Genomic DNA, 18,885 nt, shown 5'->3' on the forward strand with positions numbered 1-18,885 from the left:
TTCTGGAGGCTAACACCTTGGAGAATATTTTAGAGTGGTACAAAAGGGGGTGGTGATGGACGGAGCATCTGAATCAATCAAACACTCACACCCAGTCAAAAGATCTGGGTTTAATCCATCACCGTTCTTTAGCCCACTCTGCCACCCCAGTTCAGACATGGCTGTATGCAAATCAGTCTGACCCTGTGCCTCATGGGAACAGTCCAGCCCGAACTGCCAAGCTATGTCTTCCCTGGAACGGAAACAAGCTTCTGAGGACCAGTTTTTGGCATTCTAGCCGTCTTCAGCCCGGCTTGCTTGAATCCAGTGGTAAAGTGAGCAAGGGACTCATGTCTGAGCATACCCTGCCACACTCTTGGCCGCCATAAGTGGGCTGAAGACGGCTGGAATGCCAGAAACCGGTCCTCGGAAGCTTGTGTCCGGTCCAGGGAAGACATGGCTTGGCAGTTCGGGCTGGACTGTTCCCATGAGGCACAGGGTCAGACTGATTTGCATATAGCCATGTCCGAACTGGGGTGGCAGAGTGGGCTAAAGAACGGTGATGGATTAAACCCAGATCTTTTGACTGAGTGTGAGTGTTTGATTGACTCAGATGTTCTGTCCATCACCACCCCCATTTGTCCCGCTCTTGGCCGCCATGAGTGTGGCAGGGTATGCTCAGACATGAGTCCCTTGCTCATTTTGCCACTGGATTCAAGCAAGCCGGGCTGAAGACGGCTGGAATGCCAGAAACCGGTCCTCGGAAGCTTGTTTCCGGTCCAGGGAAGATATGGCTTGGCAGTTCAGGCTGGACTGTTCCCATGAGGCACAGGGTCAGACTGATTTGCATATAGCCATGTCTGAACTGGAGTGGCAGAGTGGGCTAAAGAACGGTGATGGATTAAACCTAGGTCTTTTGACTGGGTGTGAGTGTTTGATTGACTCAGATGTTCTGTCCATCACCACCCCCATTTGTCCCGCTCTTGGCCACCATGAGTGTGGCAGGGTATGCTCAGACGTGAGTCCCTTGCTCACTTTGCCACTGGATTCAAGCAAGCCAGGCTGAAGACGGCTGGAATGCCAGAAACCGGTTCTCGGAAGCTTGTTTCCGGTCCAGGGAAGACATGGCTTGGCAGTTCGGGCTGGACTGTTCCCATGAGGCTCAGGGTCAGACTGATTTGCATATAGCCATGTCTGAACTGGGGTGGCAGAGTGGGCTAAAGAACGGTGATGGATTAAACCCAGATCTTTTGACTGGGTGTGAGTGTTTGATTGACTCAGATGTTCCGTCCATCACCACCCCCATTTGTCCCGAATATTTTAGAGTCACAGTTAATGAGGGTTATGGTTTCTGTAGGAACTCATATCCAAAGGGGACTTATCTTTTTTTAAGAAGATCAAGATTCTAGCTGTGGACCAATAGGCCGGAGGGGAAGTCCCGTTGAAGCTAGATGTTATTACCTCAGTGAATATAGTTTTGATTTGATGAGCAAAGACTTTAAAAAATTCAACGGGTATGCTGTCAGGGCCTGATGCCTTCCCATCCGGGAGGCTAGTGAGCGCGTCCAGAATTTCCTCCCACGTGCGAGTAAGATCTAATAGCTTACTACCTTCTGGGCTAAGTTGCCTTAGTTCAATCTCGCTGAGGTAGTTGGAGATTTCCCTGTCTAGGACATCCCCCATAGAGGAGCTTTCTTCCATGTATAGTTTGGCATAGTACTCCTGGAATCCCTTTCAAATAAGACTAGGGCCAGTGACCTCAGAGCCGGAGGGAAGTCAGATGGAGTGGATTTCACTGCTAGTAACCTGTTGTCTTGTCCTAACAGCCAGTTGGTGACCAATGTTATCACTACACCTGTAGCACTTTTCCCTCGCTGCTGCCCACTTTGCCGCAATTTTTTCCATGAAGACAGCTCCTATTTCAGATTTGGTCAAGACTGCTTCTGGTTAGGTAGACTGGCAGTCTAGTCCTGCAGGGATTGTTTGGGTTAGCTTAATTTCTATGTTCCTTAGTAGTTTTTCTTGTAGATCCCTGATTAGAGTTTTCTCCCCTTTATTTTTCTGAATAGAGAACCTTAGGGTCTCCCCTCTGATCCCTGCCTTTAATGTGTCCCAGACTATCATTTGGGAGGCTGATCCAATATTTATCTCCAGGAACTCTTGAATCCATCCCTGCATGTGGGTTATGTAGCTGCTATCGTACAATAGGGCTTTCTCAAAACTCCACTTAGTAGCCTCTTTAGGTGGTCCAAGCCCCTTGATGGTGATAATGAGAGGGTTAAGGTCGGATAAAAAGCGAGGTGCGATGTCAATTGTGTAGTTGTTGGTGAATGAGGCAGAGATAAAAAAAGTGGTGTAGTCTGACTAGCACTTGGTGCGGGGCAGAGTAGAAAGTATAGCCGGGTTGCAAAGGGTTTTTACTCGCCCAGCTGTCTATTAATCCATGAGTCTGAATAAGATTTAATAAGGCCTGAAAGACTAGGGGTTTCCTACCTTTATAGCTCCATGTTGTACTAGTAACCCCCCTCCCATGCTGAGAGTTATGCACCCGTGTGATATGATGGTCCTGGGACACGCATACTAAATCAGCTGCTTCTTCCTTCCAGCCCGAGGTGAACGCGACCGCTCTCGCCGCCCCCTTTCTAATCTACTCCTGCCTCAGAATGCTGTCGCTCTTGGACCTCTAAGCGGCCCAAGCAAAAATCCTGGCGAGTCTCACTAGAGCCCGCGGTGAACGTTCCCGCCCCTGACCCGTTTTTGAAATTGAACCCGGGCCGCACGCAACACTTCTATTGTGACAGCACACCAGCTCTCTTAGCTTGAACGGGCATCACAAGCTTCCTTGGACCCACGCCTGCATTTACAGCACATGCAGACTTTCTACATTGTCTGCACTGTAACTGTCTTCACACTCAGATTTGACGATCTGGTCCTGATGAGAATCGGACAAAGAGTCCGATTCGAAACGCGTCGACCTTATTAACGCTTTTCATCTTATGTTTGCTCTTGGGTTTAAATAATTGTACTCTGACATAATTGTTTGATATTCAGTATCTGTAATAATACTTGTGCTCTTAACATTGCGATTGGTTCTGCACTTTGCTATTGACCCACTTTCCATTCTTTTGCTGTTGTCCTGTGCCATATGTTTTTTATGTCTTATGGAGTTGAAGGAGTGTGCGTGTGTATGAAGAACGCTTGTGTCTTGATTTAAACGTGTCCATTTTTTGTTTAATGTCCAAAAAGTGCGTTTGGTTTCTTGTTAATATTGTTCTGGTTTCCCTTTTTCTGTCACACATGTATATATAAAGACAAGGTTTGTAATTGTTTTGTTGTGTTTCCTAAAAGTAATTTTTTTACCAAATCTAAATAAAAAATGATGGATTTATTCCAGTCATCGGCTGATAATTGAACACTTGTCGGCTTTGGATACAATTGTGATTCTGTAATAAGACTCAGTACTAGCACTCTTTTTGTTCACTCTATCTTCAGACTCTGCTTTACTGCAGGTGAGTCTAAGCCCTTCTTTGTTGTACGTACTAGTAACCCAGTCACAAGGTAGATGTATATTAAAGTCCCCACAGAGCACTATGGGATTGGGTCAGTGCACTAGTTCGCCGGAGACTTGGTTAATGGCCCAGGGTCATCTGAGTTACTCCCATATATTGAGCAGAGGGTAATAGAAGAGTTGTTGGGGAGTTGAATCTGAGTAATGACCCACCTCCCTAGTGGGTCAGATTTGGTCCGTTGGTTGCTAGTGACAAATATTCTGTCGGCTAGAACACCCACTCCCTTTGTTTTAGCCCCCTGCGTGGTGGCGCCCACTACCTTGAACCCAAGGGTATTTAGTAGGCGTTTTTGTGACTGTTCTACGTGGTTTCTTGCAGGCATATGATGTTCCCCCAAGTGTTCGTAGGCCCAAAGCCACTTTCTGCCTTTTAGAGGCATCATTTAATCCACAGACATTGACTGAAACAATTCGTAGTGAATCTAGCCTAGCCATCAAAGCGGTATAAAGGTAAAGGCCTGTTAGAAATCAATGAGGTTGTTTTTAAAGATATCATTGAAATATCAAAAACTATTTGTGAGTGTTTTGCGCCTAGGTGTACTGCCTGTGTCCCTTCCCACCCCTCCCCCCAGCCCTCCCTTCACCCACCCCCTTACGTGAGCAATCAGGCCAAGCCTGAATGATGGAGGTCATACATGAGCATCGGCTGCTGGCCACTCCAGCCAAAAACATAAATAACTTTGATGTTGTGATCGGCCACTAATCCTACCCTGTGCTGTGTGCAGATTAAGTACCGAGTGTTTAGATACAAGTGTATGAGTGCATGATTTTTCCCGTTCTTGCCCTCTCCCCCCTTTCTTGTTAAAGCTCTCCCCTGCTTGTGCACACCCCCTTTTTCTTCCCCCCCCTAATTCTTGAGAAGGGAAGCAGGAAGCGGGGGAAAAAGAATCAAAATTCAAGATTCTTAAGAGTTAACAGAGCATGTAGAAAGGGTTGTAAGCACAAGAGAGATTGAAATTGGGCAGTAAGATTGCCCCCCCCTGGTTGGAAAAATTAGTTGCCGATAGGTTACAAAAGTTGCAGGAAGAGGGCGAAGAGAGCAGCAGCACCCCTTTTATTTCCCTTTCCCTTTCCCTTTTTCCCAGTCTTAGGTTTTGTGTCCCTTCTTAAGCTTTGCTTTTTCCAGGTACTCTCTAGCTTTGATCTCGGACAGGAAAACCTTGGTGGTGCCATGCAGGATAGCCTTCAGCCTTGCCGGGTTCATGAGATACACCTCAGCGCCTAGCTGCTGGAAGGGGGAAATCAGTTGCCGCAAGTGCCACCTTCGCTCCACAGTCTGGTGGCAAAAGTCTGGTTTGACGAAAAAGGTAATTCCATTGGCTCCTTTCTAAGAGTTGGGGCGAGCTTGATCATACGCCAACTGTCTTAGAAGGAAGTTGCAGAAGTACACAAGGAACACCCGAGGCTGCCCTTCAGTTGAGTTTCCGTTGTTATATTGCCGTTTCAAGAAAAATGGGAAGCGATGAGCTTGCTGCACTTCACGGTCCAAATCCCAGCCTGGATGTTCCGGAAAGGAGTCTTGTAGTAGCTTGACTATGAATTGTCTCGGATCTTCCCCCTCCTTCCCTTCCGGGATACCAAGCAGGCGGAGGTTGTTCCTGCGTTTTCGGTTTTCTTGCTCTTTTATTTTGACCATAAGGTATGTAAGGCAAGCAGAGTTGGACTCAATCAGCTGTTTAGCAGCTACTGCTTCGGTTTCCAAATGCTCCGTCCTAGCCTAAACCATTCCCACCCGGTCGCTGATGTCTGTGCAGGTTTTGTTCAGTATTCTAAGGCCGCCCTGTAATTTTTTTGCTGCATTCTTAGCAGTCCGATTACCCGCTCTAAACTCCTCTTGGAAATCCTTGATAGAGGTGAGTATAGCCGCCAAAGACGGCTCCATTGTCTCGGTTGTTTTGATTTGTGGTTTTCTCGGGCTGTGCCACTGTGGTTGAGTTGGTTCGTCTTCATCCAGATGGTAAGACATCTGTGAGTCCGAGTAGTCCCATTGAAGTTGGCTTTGCCGCTCAGTCTTATTTCTTGATTTTTTGGGGCGCACGTCTGTCTCAAGGTTAATGCGGGAGGCCTCGCTACCCTCCTCCATGGCACTGTTGGTGGTGTCCTCTTCTTCTGTCCCCCGTCTCCAGAGGAGCTCGGGGTGCTGTCAGATAGAGTAGAAGTCCTCATGACCAATTTCTGAGGTCCAAGGAGTTGGGGTTCCGGAGGGGATTTCCAAGTTTTGAATAGCAACTTTTGTCCCTGTTGGTTGTAACCTGGTGTTGAAACTCTCTGAGGGTGCACTGGCCCCACCGCTGGTGATTCCTTCCATTGATTCCGGCTGTCCTAGTGCAGCGGGTAGGATGGGTGGCAGGGTGGCCGGTAAGATAGGGAGATCGGAGGCATCAGGGGGCCCCTTAATCACGATGGTATGGTCATGACTTTCGGTAGGGGTGTGTGCGGTGAGAGTGGGCTCTGGCGGACTAGAGGGGGTGATAGAAATGTCCGTATTGTTAGTGGTGGTTTGAGCCCTTTCGGCGGTGGCACTGTCCTGCTGTGGAAGAGCATTAGGTGGTGTAAAAGAGGGTGGTTTCCCTGTACTGCTCTTGGCGTTGGCAGCCTGGGTTTTAGTACCAGAAAAATCTTGGCAGGGATGGGCTGTGTAGAGCCAGAGTCTTTACAATCTTTACAGTCTTTGCTGGGAGCCCCTAACCCGGTCTTCCCAAAGTTAGTTTTTTTTTCACCCCACTCACCCCACTGCCCTGTTCAGTTTTGGTCTTCCCGGGTCCGTCCCCTGTCGAGGGGTCTTTTCCTGAAATGGGCGTCTTCTGTTTAAGCCCTTTCTTGGCCCCACGTGCATTCATCGTTAAGTTTGGCAAATCGCCGAAATTGACTTTCTCCGAGGTCAGGGAGCAGCTTGTGGGCCCTTGCGCGAAGATCAGCGCTGCAGCGGCCAGAAACAAAGAGCTCAAGTCCCAGCAAACTGTCTCCGATCCCAAGCAGCGCCTGTCAGGGCTCCTGTCGGTTACCTCCCTTTCGTACACGCAAGCAGCGTGAAAAGAGAAAAGTTCCGCCTCTGGGGCAAATGCGGCAAAAAAGTCTAGGGCATATGTCAGCCGTCTCAACCTTCTCCAGGCAAATCCGGGAAACACGCCGAGCAGTCTCGCACCTCCTGGTGTAGCCCACTCTCGTGGATGCTGTTTGCCTGTGCCTGTGTGCTCGAAAACCAGGCATCGCCTGTTGTGCGCGCAGGACGATTAGCCGATCATCACAGCATCCAGTGACTAGCGTGAGCAGCCGAGCAGCGCGGGACTCACGCTGACTCCATCTTCCTCCCAAGTGTCCACTGACATAATATCAATGCATACAATATCGAAACACAAAAATATCTGAAAATAAATATGTTGAAAAAAATATTGCCTTGGTATAGTTAACTAATAAAACCATAAATATCAAGAACAGAAATATGGTTGTTAAAAATATTGATTTTTACTTATATCAAAAACACAAATATTGGAAGGAAAAATATTGTCACTGTTAAATCAACATATAATATGCCAAAATATTGATTGACATAATATCGACTACAATAATATCAGCAAAATAATTACATTATAAATATTCGATAATACATTTTTTTGCGTAAAGCAATTAATTCAAATAAACCCAACACATTTTATGCACATGTTAAAATGAAAAATAAATATATTACATCACCAAAATAATTACAACTCGCCCTAATAAAATATATAACGAAATTCATAACAATGTAACCCAAATGTAACCCAAAAAGAATTTCCGTTAACCCATTAATTATAAGCATTATATCACAACATATATGTAGGAGGAAGTAGTAGCCAAGTGCCTACGTGCATGCGTTTAATTTTGAAAGTCATGTGACCCAGGACTTTTAAAATAAAAAGCATGTACATAGGCACTTGGCTACTACTTCCTCCCATGATTTTTATATAAATATTTATCCTGATTGAAAAGAGGCTTGGCGAGGGAGAATGCACAGCGCTCATGTGGTAAGAGACTCCGCATCGGACTAAATTGGCAAAAGACACACCACCTACAGCATAAACAATATCTTTAAATATGATGAAAATTACGAAATTTTTTTGAATGTGGAACAACACCCTTTCAGTATGGTGGCTATATAAAGCATATATTTGCATGTCCTGCCTCAATTGCCACACTAAAAGAGCGCCATTCAGGAGACATTTCCTTTTAAAAAACGAAGCGCTGTACAACATATACTTACACGTGAAAGCACTAAGGAAAGCTTACTGCTGAAACGCGTCTGCTAATAAAGGTGTTTCTAAACTATCCCCCGAGTGCCTTCGTGTGCCATACTTTGCATGCGCTGGAGCCTGTATATATATATATATATATATATTGCCCAGCAAGTGAAGACGCGCACCGATGCGGGTAAGTTTCAAACTTTTTATTTTCAGCAGGCAGTCAGCTTGACAACCCCTATTTTACGTCCACTGGCCTGACGCGTTTCAGAGTCCTCTCACTCTTTGTTCAGAGGCCACAACGAATGTCCATGTTTCAACCTGCATCGCCATCTCCCCTGCATTGCTCCTTCATTGATTGGCCCCAGGTGTGCCCAGGATTTGGTTGCTCGATTCGTCCCGGTGCATGCTGGGGATGGTAGTTTCCTCTCACTCTTTGTTCAGAGGCCACAACGAATGTCCATGTTTCAACCTGCATCGCCATCTCCCCTGCATTGCTCCTTCATTGATTGGCCCCAGGTAGGGTGACCAACTGGCATTGGTGCAAATTCAGGACGGTGAGTGTAAAAATTCAGGACAAAGGGTCGAAATTCAGGACACAAATTCAGGACAGGAGGTCATAATTCAGGACAAAACTTCAGGACAATTGGATACGTTTTACAGACACATCGAAGGTCGTGCAATAGTATATAAGTAAGCCCAGCCATATCCAAACATATTCAACAATTTGCAAATCTATCCACCATGCATCCTTCCATCTATCATTTCACTCATCCATCCCTCCATCCACCCTTTCACTCATCCATCCATTATCCATCCATCCACGCTTTCACCCTATCCATCTGTACACTCATCCATCCACTCTTCCACCCATCCATCCATTCACTCATCCATCCAGCCATTTACCCTTTCACCCATCCAGCCATCCTTTCACTTACTCATCCATCCACTCACCCTTCACCCATTCACCCTTTTAGTCATCCATCCTCCCTTTCTCTCTCCATCAACCCTTTCACTTAGCCATCCTTCCTTCCATCCATCCACCCACTCATCCATCTACTAATCCACTCATGAATCCATCCATTGACCCTATCACTCATCCATCCTTTCTCTCATCGATTTATCCTTTCACTCCTTCACTCATCTATTTATCATTTTGTCCATCTACCCTCCCTTTCACTCACTCATCCATCCTTGCATCCACCCTTTCACTCATTCGTCCATTCATTCACCCTTGCATTTATCAATTCATCAACCCATCCATCATGTCACTCATCCATCCACCCACTCACTCCCTCATCATCCACCTTTTCACTCATCCATGCTTTCACTCACCCATCCACCCTTCCACCTATACATCCAGCAATTCCCCTTTTCTCTCTTCCATCCTTCCACTCACTCATCAATCCATCCATCTTCTCTCATTATCCATCTATTCAATCTTTCATTCATCCATTCACCCTTTCACTAATTCATCCAGCCATCCACCCATCCATTCACTTACTCACTCGCCCACCTTTTCATATTAATTTTGAGCTGAGCCTTTTTGAGAAGAGGCCCATCAAGAACTTCACCCTCGCTGCAGGAGCCATTCCAGGACTGGGACAGAAGCCACCCAGGGCAGACACAGGATCCACTACAGGAGGGGACAGTCATAGGACCCATCACAGGCGGGGGGGGCAGGAGCCACCACAGGCTGAGGCGGGCAGGAGCCATCACAGGCGGCGGGGGGGGGAGGGGAGAGCCATCACTGGAGCGGGGAAGGAGCCATCACAGGAGGGGGAACAGGATCCACCAGGGTGGGCATGCAGTATTCAAGTATAATCTTGGTCTCTTTCAGGGTGGGGTAGGGCTCCTCACTGCCTCCTGGTCAAGACAACGAGAAATCAGGCTCTTTCCAAAATGTTAGTTTTGCCATCCCCCACTGTGATGTACAGTACTTACAGGAGATACTCCAGGTGACTGATTGTCCTCCATACTTTGTTAATCTGTGTGGGTGCGATTGTGCCATTTCTTTATTTTATTAAATTTAGACTGCATGTTTGAAGAACCGAGGTTTGTTCACAATGTAGTGACAATATTTAAGCTCTGTGAAGAGAACCAGTGCTGCGCCGTCGTGTAATCAGGGCCGGTTCTGGGCTGAAAGGAAATGTGTGAAGCCCTCCTAAATCGCAGAGACATGGCGCATTCAGGGCTGTTTGCATCTGAATAGATGCCCCTGCTCCTGAAGCTGCAGCCCCTCCCTCTCAGTCACCTTAAAGCACCTCTTAACGGGTCATCGAGGGCTGAAAGGTGTGAGGGTTGCCACCCCGCTGTGCCTCTCCAATAATGCTGGTTTCTGAGCTTTGGAACAGAGTCAAGAAGGGAGGTGGGTGGAAGCTGTGCTGGCTGTAAGGTAGAGCAACTGGTGCCTGGGGTTAAAATTACGGACAAATGGCGTCCGTTAAAGAATCCTTCACGGACAACGGACAGACGGCCGAAATTACGGACTGTCCGTGAAATTTACGGACGGTTGGTCACCCTAGCCCCAGGTGTGCCCGGCATTTGGTTGCTCGATCCATCCCGGTGCATGCTGGGGATGGTAGTTTATTTTGCATGTTTTCAACCCTCCAGTGGGTCTGGCCGCTCTCGTTATTTTATGGACAATTTTATCGCCCTCCATTGGGCTCGGTTGAAACTCTCTCTGCCTTAATTGATGTACCACACCGCCACAAGGCAAGGGAAACCAGTTCCCCTTGCGTGGTCTCCCCTTCCACTTTTGTAATTGGGAGCTGCTGCAGTCTTCCGTGGCCTGGAACCGCCACGAAAAAATTACATCAAGGTTGCCCAGCAAGTGAAGACGCGCACCGATGCGGGTAAGTTTCAAACTTTTTATTTTCAGCAGGCAGTCAGCTTGACAACCCCTATTTTACGTCCACTGGCCTGACACGTTTCAGAGTCCTCTCACTCTTTCTTCAGAGGCCACGACGAGGGTCCATGTTTTAAACTGCATCGCAGGATACGAGTAAGACCCGCTAAATGAAGGTGAAGATTAATCAAGGGGAAACAAGATTGTTTAGAAAATGTAACTAGTAGACAATAATTTCGTGCTCTGAGTTGGTGTCGTACTAATTATCTTCCCCAGATACGGATGTTTTTTTAACCAGTGTGTTACCAAACACTGAAAATAAGAATTAGAACATAAAGACCTACCTGATAGAAATGCAGATAAAGGTGAGGAAAGGGCGGTATCTTGGGTAACCATGTTTTTGGTTAGAAGAAGTGAGCACGGAGAGGAGTACTTTGGGGGATTGTATCATAGGAACGTTTATTTGACAGCTGTAGATCTCAAATAGAAACATGAGACTCCGCACAATAAAAGAAGTCAAAAGCGTTTACCAGCCCCCCACAAAAACTAAAATCACCAAGACATTAAAGAGGGAGGTCTGGGAGAAATGACCAGAGGGGGGCAGGTATGAGTCAACTGTAATTGAGTGCATTAGAAATATTGTATTCACCCCTAATAAGGTCATCTGTATATTCTAAAAGTGAAATATCATGAGTTTTCTAAAGAAATGTATGTAAATTGATGAAAACATATGAATACAGTAGAAGACCTGAAGATGTTTTCAAAAACTGATTATAGAAATAAGTTGGTCACACTATGTATGATATGTAGAATATTTTGTGAATTTTTAACATGATTATTGATTTACATATATTTATCTTGTGTAGGAAAAAATTATGGATAAACATGAATAGAGACAGAAAAGTTTGTTCTTGATAAAGATGGTGTTATGATTTGAAAACCATTGAAATGGGTCGACGCTGTTGATAACATTATTCAAGGACTGACACAATTGAGTTGAATATCCATTGGATCAACATATCAACTGTGGTGTTTCCAAGTCCAATTGAAAGTGTAGAGGTATTTGACAAGGGTTGTTTCATACATGTGTTTGTCTCTATTATGCTGGTCATAATAGTTCATATAATTCTTCGTATGTGTTTTTAATGATTGTAATGTATCTTATGCTTTCTATAATAGAAAATTGTTTTTCATGCATTTTGGAGAGTAACATTTGATGTGATTTTAATCTTTTGTATAGTGGTATGATAACGAAGAAAAAACTCTTTTTTAAATAAAAACAAAACACACTTTATTATACATTGAATGAGAGATTCAATATTTAATGGATGATTGATTTTTGAAGTAATTGGTTCAAGGGAACTGTTTTTCTGTTTTTGGTAGGCAAAGTCAGACACACTCTTGCTGACTAGATGGGCCAGGAGCGTTATCCGCGTCCACATCTCCAGTAGTGCTGTTATCACTGAAGGATTCATGCTGAGGTGGAGCGGAAAGTCTCTTTGGTGTCCTACCTCTGGCCAGGTGCTGTGGCCAATTGACCTGTTATAAAACAGAGTATATTGTTATTGGTGGAAGTGCGGTCTCTACGTCCACATCATTTATTTCAAAGTAAATATAGAACTAGTATGAAACAAAATAGGTAGAGATTCGTATTTTCATCTATTTGCGTGGAGATGAAGTTGGTTACTAGACATTTGAAGACATTCAATACATGTAGTAGAATTGATCAGCTCTTTAGATGTGCTGATATGAGGCATTTTGGGCTTAAGGACAGATGTGACATCTTCAAAAACATTGAAAACAACAGAGTGTCAACGTAACATGTGTATTTGACCATTCCAAGGCTTAGCTGCGTATAATATAGGCAAACACACACCTTGGTTGTAAATTTAGTATTAATCATCATGTGAAGAGTGAGGAGTTAACATCTGATCAGCCACTGCTAGTCAGCAGTTTTCTCCATGAATTACATATATTAGAGGTACACAGTTGGTATGGTGTCACTCATGTCATCAATAGTTTCAGTTATGAGACCACAACTCCATAAAGCAAAATATTCACACATGTATCTGAGTTGAACATTGCATGTACATTGCACAGCCCATGATTACTGAACATTAGTTGTGAAATGGCAGGCAATTGAGAAGGGGCTAAAGGAGTATAGCATCTTTATTCGAGTTACAGTCACAGGGCCTCATGGTAGTTGTAGTCACTTCAATCTCAAGTTTACCAACACTTGGCAAATGGTAACTTTCATAATAAGTAAACATCAGTTGTAACATGCAGACAAATGAGAAGAGGCAAAAGGAGTTTATCATCTTGGTTAAAGTTGCAGTCACAGTGCCACAAGGTAGTTGTAGTCACTTCAATCTCAACTTACCAACACTTAGCAAATGGTAACCTTCATGATCAGTGACCCTAAGTTGTAACATGGCTTACAAGTGAGAAGGGGCACAAGAAGTATAGCATCCTGTTTAAAGTTACAGTCACAGGGCATCTTGGTAGTTGTAGTCACTTTAATCTCAACTTACCAACACTTGACAAACGGTTAGTGTAACATACCTGTCGCAACATGCATTTGGGATGGACCATACATTTATATATTAACACATATAATAGGTCCTGGGACGATATTTTTATAGTAATACACCATTCCAACATGTGGAATGTCCTGGAGACTGATACATGTGCTCTTATATGCAAGGAATACACATTACCACAGACAAACCAACATCTCTGATACTTTTAGTGACGCATGCTAAGAAAGTAGATTGACAAAACAACAGCAAAAGCATAGTTGAGAGCAAACAGGACATTGAGGTATTGAGACACTTAGTGAAGTGTAACTTACCAGACTTACACAGGTATTCCTGTCAAGCCTTCAGAATGCAGGATAGCCAAGACCTTCCACTCCGAGGAAAATAGCTGTGCCACTGCCAGTCCTCTGGACCTCATAGTGGTGCTTGGAGGCCTGGGTACGCACTTTCAACCTGAGGTCGTTCCACCTCCTCCTAATGTTGCCCTGTGTGCACAGGGTGGTACCCACAGCATTCACTCTGTTGACTATCCTGTCCCACAAGTCCATTTTCATACTGAGAGGGGTATGCTGGACCTGAGAAGCAAAAATGTGGGGTGTACCAAATCAGCCTTAGTGAACCCTTGGTTTTTGGGGCCAGGCATGACAAAAAAATCTGAGTAACTATATGAAATGAAAAACAAACAAAGAATATTGGTGAAAACATGAAACTAAAATTTAAAGGTGGTGGAGAATTAAATGGAGAGAGGAAAGAAAAAAGGAGGTTGCATTGGGTCATAGCAGTGTCTCCTATCTTCTGTGCTGTAGGTGAGAATCAAAGGATCCTGGTCAGGGATGGGGTGTGCCTTATAATGTGATTTGTAGGTGTTTCCACTTGGGAAAAGCCCATCCCCTGTGTAGTTTTTTAATCCATCCAATTATCACTTTTGTGCTGCTTTGCTGCATGTAACCTGCGATGGTCTACAGCCTTTGGGTAACCGTCTCATGGAGACAGCCAGTACAACTGTGCAGTCATAATAGGCTTGTCTGGGAAACCGTGGCCCTGACGGCATCGGAGTATGCATCGCAAACGTTGCAGAATGCTGAAGCCCTGGAGGGAACAGCGCTGTTGACTCAGTCGGTGTTTCAGGCTTTACAACACGTAATACGGCTGTCAGAAGATTGCTGTTGCTGTGATGTCCTAGAGGCCACGGCTGTAACAGTTGGACGGCCAAACTCGTAATTGGCCCCTAAGTTTAGAATATCCTACAAACAGCCACTTTGCCTTTGAAATAAAAAAAACGTATAGCACTAGCCAATCTCTGTGTCACAAGGATAGCTGACCACTACAATGTGTTAATAGAAAGCCCTGTCTAACAACAAAATGGAGACAAACTAAGTCTCCTAATAGATTATTTCAAAGACTCTTGGGGTGGCAGACTGCATTGCTCAGGACACAGACACCAACATAAATTCTAATAAAACACGGTGGAATGTATATGACAGCACATTGGAAACAAATAACACAGTGAAAGGGTGGCACAATGCCTTCTAATACACTCTTGGCAGAATCCAACCTCCACTCTATACATTTATAAAAGCATTACAAAAAGAGAAAAGCTACTAACAACTATGGGGGGATCAATCTCTAATCCAAATTACATCTAAACTTAGCAACCAAACCAAAGGAATGTACAACATCCTACAATGTAAAGTAAAAATGTTCATAAACAGCAAAGGAGTAGATTACTGAGAAATAATACCCAAAAGCATTTTATAAACAAAACTTACAAAAGTCCCAAGAAACTGTCACAAAATATAAACCAATATGACAAATCATTTTTTATAAAAAATAATAAACATAACATTTATTAAATCAGTCCAAGCATTAGCTAAAACTCCAATCTTGAATAAGACTGAGACAATAAAATAATATATAAATTATTACATGAAAAATGTCAACCTAACCAACCACAAAACTCGAAAAACAAACTCAATCCATCACATGAAATAAATACAACACATAAACCAAATATTTCCAATTACATAATATTTACACAAACAATAAATAACATTTGTCACCAAAAATGTATAAAAAAAGTCTTAATGTTCCATCGCTCCAGAACTGTCTCTGTATCCACATAGTCAAAACTATGAATCCACAAAAAAACGTGAAATATAATTTCTAAAAAGCAGAAAAAATGTACACAATAGACATTCCTCAAACCAACCCAAAGCATCTAGGAAATATAAAAGACCCAAACTGTTTAAAAGATAAACGCTTCTAGAAACCCCGCAAAAAGGAAGTCAGAGTTCAAATCTTTGTTTATGGTAAACTAAAAAGGATGATTAAAAAAAAAAGTCACTCCTAATTCTCATAGGAAACGTTAGTTGAAAAAAACTGCAAAGTACACAAGAAAACCCATCCACAAACACATTACAATCCCAAAAATACATATACATTAGACTTAGGGCTACCTTATTACGGATATGGCTGTCCTATTATGGGCCGCCATGCCAGCACCCTTGCAGGAGGACATCCAAAGCCGTTTCCATGCTGCCCACTACATTATGATTGTAATCCATGGCATGATTTTGTACGTGGTGCCAGCCGCGGCCCGTAGAGGGTGTTTCGGTGGGGCAGAGAGGCGGGGTGGGGGGAGCTAAAAACCAGAGAATGGATAATTGAAGGTAAGTAAACAATTTAATTAATAAAACGAATTTCGTAGCGCACCCTGCATGACAAATTTTATTAATTACATTGTTTACTTACCTTCAATTATCCATACTCTTGTTTTTAGCACCCCCCACCCTGCCCCTCCGCCACCCCGCCTCTCTGCCCCACCAAAACACCCTCCACGGGCCGTGGCTGCCTGGTGCTGCAATGGCGGTGGTCTGTAAGGCTTATTGGAGAACCATTACATTCAGACGGCTGCAGTGACAGAGCTGTCTGCAAGTTCCTGCAGGGTGCAGCATGCACCATGTGGTGAATGCAGCATCATGCAGGAAATAGGCTGCATAAATACAGGAGGACACATCATATGCCTACTTGATTCCATCCTCAGGCCCTGGAGTGGCAGGGGGCCTGCCTCTCTGCCACCCTTTTCATGGGGGTCGCACCGCCATGAAAAGGGTGGATGTGAGCCAACTCAAAATATTCTTAGCGGTGCCGGCTGTGGCACCACCTGCATATTTTTCCCAGCGAAAGACCGCTGGCCCAGCGGGATTATTCATGCCAGAGGTGCCGGTGGTCTTGTGGCAGTCTGACCGCTGTAGTTGTAATACTGGGGGCGGTCCCACCGTGCTGTGGTTGTCAGCCCGCAATCACTACTAAGGTGGTCCCATTAATCATCATAACATATGTAGCACAGCACAATATAACATAAAATTACATTCCTAAAACAGTACATGAAAAACCAAAAATACACACTAGTGAAAAAGATATTAACCCCTTAGCTGCTAGGCCTTCTCCTCCCCCGTACTTAGCCTTTTTCTGGCTATTTGTGGTAGTTTGCGCTTAGGCCCCTGTCACTTTTTGTCCACACAAGGTACCCACGTCAAATTTGTGTCCTTTTATTTCAACACCCTGAGAATTCTAAAGCTACCCAGGGTTTGTGAATTACCCTGTAGGTGGCCCAGAAATTAGCCAAAATACAGCTAAATGTTGTTTTGTTTTTTAAAATAAAGGGAGCAAGTGCTGCAGAAGAAAGCATCAGTTTTTTTCCTGCAAATGGTATAAACAAAGGATTTGAGGTGCTAAAATCACTATCTTCTCAGCTTTCAGGGAAAGGCAGATTTGTGTCAGAAAACCAAAGTCTTCTACACTGTTTTGGCATTTTACTGGAACATTGAGGATTTTTGCTATTTTTTTGTGCTTTCAACCTCCTTCCAGTTAGTGGTAGAAATGGTTGTGAAAGCAATAGTGTATTGTGGAAAGATAACATTTCTGAAATGTAGACAAAATTCTGAACTCCACAAGGGGTCATTTGTGTAGATCCTTTAAGGTTTTTTTAATAGAAAATAACAGTTGAAAATGAAAAATATTGAAATAGAGTTGAAAAAACTGCCATTTGTGCAAACGTTTTCACGTGTACCTTCTTCTAAGTAAAACATATTTTTTAAAGCAATATATGTTACATCTGCTGGACCCTTCTGGTTGCGGTGTTATATAGGACTTGTAGGTTGACTAAGAACCCGAGGAATCCAGAGCCAATAACTAAGCAGCGTCTTGCAATGGTTTTTCATTGTGTACGGTGTATATGGCAACTCAATTTGTAAAATCTAAAGAGTGAAAAATAGGTAGCAACAAAACCTATATATTTCTAGATTGTAAACATAACACAAAGCATAGAATCAGTGTTTATTTGCACATCTCCAATTGTGGGTACCCATACAAGCAAGTAAAGTAGACGTCATTTTTCAAAATTACTTCTTTTTTACAAATTGTCTTACATATGGAAGGCAGAAATGCAAAGAAAGTCTATTGGTAAGAACACTTGCTCTACTATTCTGTGTTTCCCTAAGTCTCCCAATCAAAATGCTACTTCACTTGTGTGGGTAGGCCTAGTGCCTGCAACAGGAAACGGCTCAACACGCAACATGGACACATCAAATTATTCCCCTGAAAACTAACCGTTTTTTTGCAATATGCCTAGCTGTGGATTTTTTACCCTAGCTCAGCAGTCACCTAGGGAAACCTAGCAAACCTATACATTTTTGAAAAACTCAACACCCAGGGAAATCCAGAATGGGGTGACTTGTGTGGCTGTTACCAGGTTCTGTTACCCTGAATCCCTTGCAAACCTTAAACTTTGTTAAAAAAAAATAATCCTCAAATTTCTGTGATGGAAGTTCTGAAATCTGTGGGGAACCACAAACGTCCAGCCACACAGCATTCCCTAAAGTCTCCAGATAAAAATGGTACCTCACTTGTGAGGGTAGGCCGAGTACCCGCAACAGGAAACGCCCAAAAGGCAACATAGACACATCACATGTTTCCAGTGAAAACGGACCCTTTTTTTGCAATATGCCTAGCTTTGGATTTTGGACCTTAGCTCAGCCGGTATCTAGGGGAACCTGGAAAACCTATGCATTTTTGAAAACTAGGCACCCAAGGGAATCCAGGGGGGGTGACTTGTGTGGCTCTCACTAGGTTCTGTTACTCATAATCCTTTGCAAACTTTATCCCAAAAAACACATTTTTCTCACATTTCTGCGACGGAAAGTTCTGGAATCTGTAGGGAGCCACACACTTCCAGGCACCCAGCATTTCCCAAAGACTCTCACTAAGGATGATACCTTACTTTTATGGGTAGGCCTAGTACCCGTGATAGGACATGGCAGAAAACGCAACAGTGGACACAGCACATTTTTCGAGTGAAAACTGACCCTCTTTTTGCGATGTGCCTAGCTATGGATTTTGGACACTAGCTCTTCCTGCACCTAATGAAGCTTAGCAAACCTATACATTTGTGGAAAGTAGACATAAAGAGGAAACCAGGATGGAGTGACTTGTGTGGCTCTCACCAGGTGTGTGGCTCTCACCGGGTTCTGTGGCTCTCACCAGGTTCTGTTCCCCAGAATCCCTTGCAAACTCAAAACTTTGAAAAAACAAAATACATTTCCCACACATTTCTATGACAGAAAGTTCTGGAATCTGCATTGATCCACAAACTTCCACCCAGCCAGCATTCCCCAAAATCTCTTGATAAAACCCATATATCGTGCTGCCAATATCGATTTTAAATCCATTATTTGT

Source organism: Lissotriton vulgaris, chromosome 4_1 (assembly GCF_964263255.1).
Source record: "Lissotriton vulgaris chromosome 4_1, aLisVul1.2, whole genome shotgun sequence".
Lineage (NCBI taxonomy): Eukaryota > Metazoa > Chordata > Amphibia > Caudata > Salamandridae > Lissotriton > Lissotriton vulgaris.